The 6,563-nt window shown below is 41.2% G+C and overlaps 1 pseudogene; it reads right to left on the bottom strand.

Moving 5' to 3' along the window:
- Window positions 1-5,340: 5,340 nt before the first annotated feature.
- Window positions 5,341-6,265, bottom strand: LOC116832149 (olfactory receptor 5M10-like; annotated as a pseudogene).
- Between the last annotated feature and the right edge of the window lie 298 nt (window positions 6,266-6,563).

Below are 6,563 nucleotides of genomic sequence, written 5' to 3'. Positions count from 1 at the left end.
GTCAGGTTTTGACCAGTACACAAACCCAGCTTGGTATCTATGATCTGAGATGAAATGTTCTCCACCCAGTACAGCATCTTGACCCTCAGGTTAAACCACATCATCTACAGCCCAAAAACAAGGAGATGAAAACAGCTGTAGGAAAATGTTGGAGGAAATCAAGTCTCTCAAGTAGTGTCATCTATCTTAAATCTCTCCTCCATCAGCGTGAATCTAGTGGTCTCCCCCTGAGTGACTATCAGAAAACACAGAGCTAAAAACTACAGGAGGGACTATCTTCCTACCTATCTCGATGTCTTCTTTGTCCACCACACCCCAGCTATTGCAAATACACCTTACTGGGGGTTAGAGGATTCACAGATGGAAACCAAAGCAGAAAAATGTTCCCTCACGAGGATTAAGGCACTGCCACAAGCTTGAGAAGTGGGGTGGCTAGGACACAGGCATCTCAGTATCTCCCATTGGCTAAATTAGGAAGTGACCCACCAATCAAGCTGGCTTTTTCAAATCCGATTCTTAGGCACCTATCTGTCCTCTTCCATTGTGGAGGTAGCCAGAGTGCCAAATTCTGGCTTTGTGAATCTCTGTGATTTTCCAGGCACTTCAAGATAGGCAATGCAATGCTCAGCATGAGAACATCTATGTGCCTTTGTGAACCTACCCCTTGGTGTAAATTTGATATGGTGCTGTTAAATCAATGTAAATGCATGGATTTACATCAAGTGAGGCTCTGACCATAGTGTTCATATTCTAAAGTGATTTTGTTTTCCTCAAATTTCACTCATTGTTCAGTTGCAAAGCCGTGTGTATCATTGAGTGTCCACTGACATCATAAACGTAGTAGGAAGTGGTGCAGCTACTCTGCACCCAAGTGAAATTCACCTTTAAATGCAGAATCCCAGCAGGTGAAAAGAAGCATAGCTCTGCTGAAATAAACTGGGCTACTCCAATACATGCCAGCTGAGGATCTCGTCTCAGGGAAAAAAGATATGACTTTGAATTCATCCATTGCCAATGCTTGGCTTATTCAGATATGGTCTAGGGTAAATGAAGACTCAGCCAATAGGTTGAACTATTCAAAAGAGTCTAGGGCAGTCAGGTGCCCAACTCCTATTGGATGGGAATAACTTAGTCCCAGCCTCATGCCCAAGGTCAGCCAGAAAGTCTGTGGAGAACAAGATATGGAATCCTGATCTCTTCATTCCATGTCTAGTGTATTCAGCCACAATTCCATGCATATGCCCACTTCCATCACTCTTCCCATCCCATCCTAGTACTGATGGCATGCACTCTCTGTCCCATTTAAGAAAGACACCGCCCTCTGCTCCCATTTTCACAGGGAGAATTTCTTCTTTCAGATTCTTCACACAAAATAAATAGAGCTAGTTGAACAATGGGACTATTTATCCATCATCGTTATCCAAATTCAAAACTTTTGCAACCTGCTTACTAAGCATTGCTCTCTTTGTTTTTCAATTTTCAAAATCTGGTTTCACCCTGATAGAATATTTTTTTGGCTGGAAAATCTATTATAACATTAAAAACCAAAGTTTGGAGAAACATACCTGATGCACCCTTGATTCTACAGAAAACCAGTCTGTACCATTGACCCTCGCACACGTCATTGTTCCATAGTACTGTTCCTCTGTTTGGCATACTAAGCCCTCATACACCCCACAATAGTGAAGCCCTATCCACAGCACTGATTGATACAATGAGTCAAAACCGGCAACAAGGTCTATAAACATGATGGTAACATCCTTTGGTCACTCTAGGAGCTTTTCAGTAACATTCTGTCAATCAAGTGTGACACTTGGGTTTTCTCTTTAGTAACTCTTAAGATTGTTTCAACATCTGTCACTACTGTTGTGCTTTTTGTACCATATAATGGAATGCGTATTTCACCCTGTAGGTCTCTCTGGGAACTAGAACCTACCTCCCTAGGGGAAGAGGGAGGAGGCTCTTTCCAACAGTTGCATAACACCTTACACTTAGTGCGTCTACAAGTCAGCTAGGGGTGTGGTTGCCAATTTATGCAGAATCACTCATTGTAGCTCTCATTGAGGTAACTCACTCTAAATAGTAATGTAACTGCTGTAGTACAGGCAGTGGCATGTGTTGGCATGGATTAGGCATGTCAAATAAATACCCATGAGGTTCAGGCATGTTTCTATTCAGTGAAACTAGTCTGTGCATCCACTCACTGTTGTGCATGATACTACTGCTATACTGCTAATTTTGGAATGCTAGCTCGATAAATTGGGAATCACACATCTACCTCATAGTGTAGACGCAGCCTTAATGAACATTGTGAGTCAATGTGTTAAAGGGTGTAGCATGCTGCCTGGGGGACACTGGAAACAGTTTGAACAGGCTGGGCCACACTGGCAGAACTTCACTGAGTTATAAGGACATACAGGAGAATCTAGGCAGGCCAAGAGAATGCATATCAGACAGATTGTGTTACTGTAATTTAAGAGCAAAGCCAAATTAATTTAGCTTTCAGTGTAGTATGAAATTATGTAACATTAAGCATGTGTGCAGGGCTCTGGCAGGAGCTGTCCTTCAACCCCTTCCCAGGGATTTTCTTGTGGTTTCAAGTTCATCATATCTCAACTAAGACCAAAATCATCTCCTGACTCTCTGCCATTGACTTCTCCAGTTTGGCTCTTTGAAGAGACCTTGACTAGGTAATCAGACAGACAATGGGTATCTGCTCAAAGTGTAGCTTCAGAAGAATGGATTTTAGGTAGGCATTTGCATAAGTCTACACCCCACATTTCATTAAGAATCCACTTCACAAGTATTATCCCAAAAGTCCTTTGGAAGTGTCCCCAATATCTTTCAGCAATTCGCATTATCTTGGTCTTCCTCCGTAAGAAGCACAATGCAGTCCTTGCAGATACGTGAACATTTTGCATATTAATGCAATTGAAGTCCAAACGATGATAGAACTTAATTCAATAACTTTATTCCAAAGGATCTTTGTCTATATCTGAATATGTTGTTGTTGGCCACACTTGCACGCCTACAATTGACTATTGTAATACAGTGCCCTGAACCAGTTGCTTGCACTTATATAACTCAATTTGTTAACTCCTCTCCCTCCGCATCTTATTGGAGCTCTTTCTTCACATCATTCTCTCCATTCCAGATTGTTCTGAATGCTATCTTCGGGAGTCTGCAGCCTTTAAATGATGCTTTAGGTTTATGACACTCATCCATCTAGTTTGGTGGTCTGCCCAGACCCTATCTCTTTACCTCACTTTTTAAGTTTAATCTCCGTTTCCTATATATCTCTTCTGATTTCTTTTTTCAAACATGGCCAAACATCATTGCCTTGATTCCTCAGCTTTCTATAAATTGGACAAATTCAATTTGCCCTATTCAATTCATTCCGAACATGGTCCTCCAGCTCTACGTTATTCATTTCGCCATTGTATCCAGAGATCTGAGTTCTTGTCTCTTTTCCTCCGTGCCCAAGAACGTTACTCCTGTGAAGATGTTATAAACATGGAATAATTTTACTGAATTACGTGTCAGTACCAACTCCTTGCACAAGTGATATAGATTGTATTAGGATTCAGGTCCTGCAGGTGGTCTATAAGTGGAATCTTCTAAGCGCTCAGTTGTGAGGTCTTGAATTGCAGACCAGGGGGGGGGCGGGGACTTTGTTCTGGGGGGGGGGTAAAATTTTATTTTTCCAATTAAAATTTAGTCTAAACATTTCAAGTGCATATCATATTCATGTCTCTTAGAGAAAAAGAGATTCACAAAAACATAATAGGGAAAGGAAGAAGCCATCAGTGGAACCTCCTCCTTTCTTCCTGTAGGTTATTATAATTAATTATGACAACATATTTGAAGGGATATTAAACATCATGTTTCAGATTAACCAGCTAACCAGTAACTGTCCCACTTAAACAATTTAAACAGTTCGCAGTTCGTTTTCAGAGAACCTCAGTCTGCTAGTACCTTTTGGCAACATCCAAAAAAATCTCTTTTTATAACCTTTTATTAATGACAAGAAATAAGTGCATTTGAACTGTAAAGTATTAAATCAGGCTTTCATCTTAACAACATCTCTTGTTCCGTTTTTCTTGAGCTGGAGACAATTTAAAAAAAAACAATTATATAAGTTCATGTAGGATAGGTCATCAAAGGTTATTAGTGCAGAAGCCCAGAGAGGCAACCCCCTGTTTTGGGTGTCCCTAAACCTCTGACTGCCAGAAGCTGGGACTGGATAACAGTGGATGTATCACTCAGTAACTGTCTGTTCTGTTCATTCTCTTTGAAGTATCTGTCGCTGGCCACTGGCAGAAACATGATACTGGGCTAGATGGACTATTGGTCTGACCTGGAACAGTCTTTCATTTGTTTTTATGTTCTAACATGATAATAGGTGGTTCCTTAGTCAATGGGAGATGCTGAGGAGTGGGATGTGTTCTAAGCCCTGCTGCTGTCAAAGAGTTCAGTCCCCCTATCCCCATCAGGGAAACAAATCCTTCTGCTTGTCATTCTCAGCTAGGTACCCTGTAACCCCACCTAACATGTTTTTCACATGAAGCTGGGGCTGGAGGAGGAAGAATAAGGAATTAGAAGGAGGAGACCGCTCATACCTTTTATCCCAATGGTCAGGGTAGTCACCTGGAATGTGAGAGAGCCCCACTTCAAGTGCCTGATAAAGAGACAGGATTTAAACAAGCGATCTGTTCCCAGCCATGTGGATGCCCGAACCACCAGGATATGCTTATGAGGGTCTCTTGTTAACTCTCCTGTTCAAGCCTCAATTCCATTGTGGATCTAGCCCTCCCTGGGGAGTAAACCCATTGGATCCAATGATTATTATATTATCCTCATGAATTATTATTGAAACTCCTTGAGATTTTAGTAGGATAGAATAAGATAACTGATATTAAATGGAATTTCAACAATTACTCAAAACAACAAAAGAACAGACATTAATAGATTAATAGAACTGACAAGAATCTCAGCTGGCAAAAATTGGCCATAGATCCCCTGAAGTCAGTGGCCAGATTAAAGAGATATGGAGATAGAGGAAACGAAGAAATGTGTGAATGACTCTACTGCCCAGTGCTCAGAGCACTCACTCTGGATTTAGGAGACCCAAGGTGCAGTCCCCCATGCTCCAGTGGCTCTTGTACAACTGGGAATCTAGTCTGCTGACTTCAGTGAAGCCATGCTCATTTAGACCAACTGAGGTTTTGTCCCAATTTGTCTCAGTTACCTGAGCTGAGAATTTCCCAAACACCAGTTACTCACAGTTTTATGCTTTCTAATGTAAAAATATGTAATTTAATTTATTTAAGATCATCAACATTACTTGACAAACTTTAATTTTCCTTACAGCTGTTTTCACCTCCTTGTTTTCCAGGCTGTAGACGATGGGGTTTAACATGGGAGTCAAGACACTGTACTGGATGGAGAATATTTCATCCAGAACCACAGAAGAGACTGAGCTGGGTTTTGTGTACTGGAGAAAACCTGTCACGTACAACAAGCCAACCACAATCAGGTGGGAGCTGCAGGTGGAGAAGGCTTTACGCCTGCCCTCTGCAGAGCGTATCCTCAGAATGGTGGAGATGATGTAAATGTAGGAGATCAGCATGAGGAAGAAGGAGCTTGACCCAGCTATCACAAAAGAAGTAAGAAGCACCACTTGATTAGTGAGGGTCTCAGTACAGGCCAGTTGTAACAGAGGAGGGAGCTCACAGCTGAAATGATGGATTTGGTTGGAGCCACAGAAATGCAACTTCAGAGTGAAAACAGTGTTAAGGGCATAAAACAAAGCTATGGTCCATGCCCCACTCACCAAGAGAACTCAGATCCCTTTGCTCCTTTTCTCCACGTAACATAATGGGTCAGAGATGGCAGTATAGCGGTCATAAGCCATGGCTGAGAGAATGAAAAATTCAGCACTAGCTGCGAGGAGGAAGAAGAATATCTGAGCAATGCAGCCATTGACAGAAATAGTATTGTGCGTTGCTAAGAAGTTCCTCAGTGCATTAGGCACCGTGACCGAGGAATAGCAGATATCAACAAAGGATAAATGGAAAAGGAAGAAGTACATAGGGGTTTGAAGGTGAGAATCAGCTCTTATCACCACCATGATCATTATGTTACCACTCAGAGTGATTAGGTAAATAACTAAAAACACCAAGAAGAAGAAAATCTGCATCTGTGGGTCGCTGGAAAGTTCCAGGAGAATAAATTCAGTCACTGTGGTTTGATTTTTCATTTTCATTTATACAAGAAATCTGTGACCTGGAAGACCAGAATAAATGAAATTAACATTTATTATGAAAATAAATTGAAATAGTATGTGGAGATTATCTGTTCCAGGGGATGAATGTAAAGAGAGTCCTATTCCATTCTGTAAAATGTGTGTTTTAACTATACTAAATTTAGAGAGAGAGAGAGAGAGAGAGAGATGTGAGATAGTATTTGTGTGTTTTAAATAGGCAAAATAATTTGGATACACAAAATGACTTGGGCACTTAACTGCCACTTTAGGTGCCTAAATCCAACAATCACATCCTATT

Source organism: Chelonoidis abingdonii, chromosome 25, assembly GCF_003597395.2.
Source record: "Chelonoidis abingdonii isolate Lonesome George chromosome 25, CheloAbing_2.0, whole genome shotgun sequence".
Classification (NCBI taxonomy): domain Eukaryota; kingdom Metazoa; phylum Chordata; order Testudines; family Testudinidae; genus Chelonoidis; species Chelonoidis abingdonii.
This window is presented reverse-complemented; position numbering and strand designations above follow the sequence as displayed.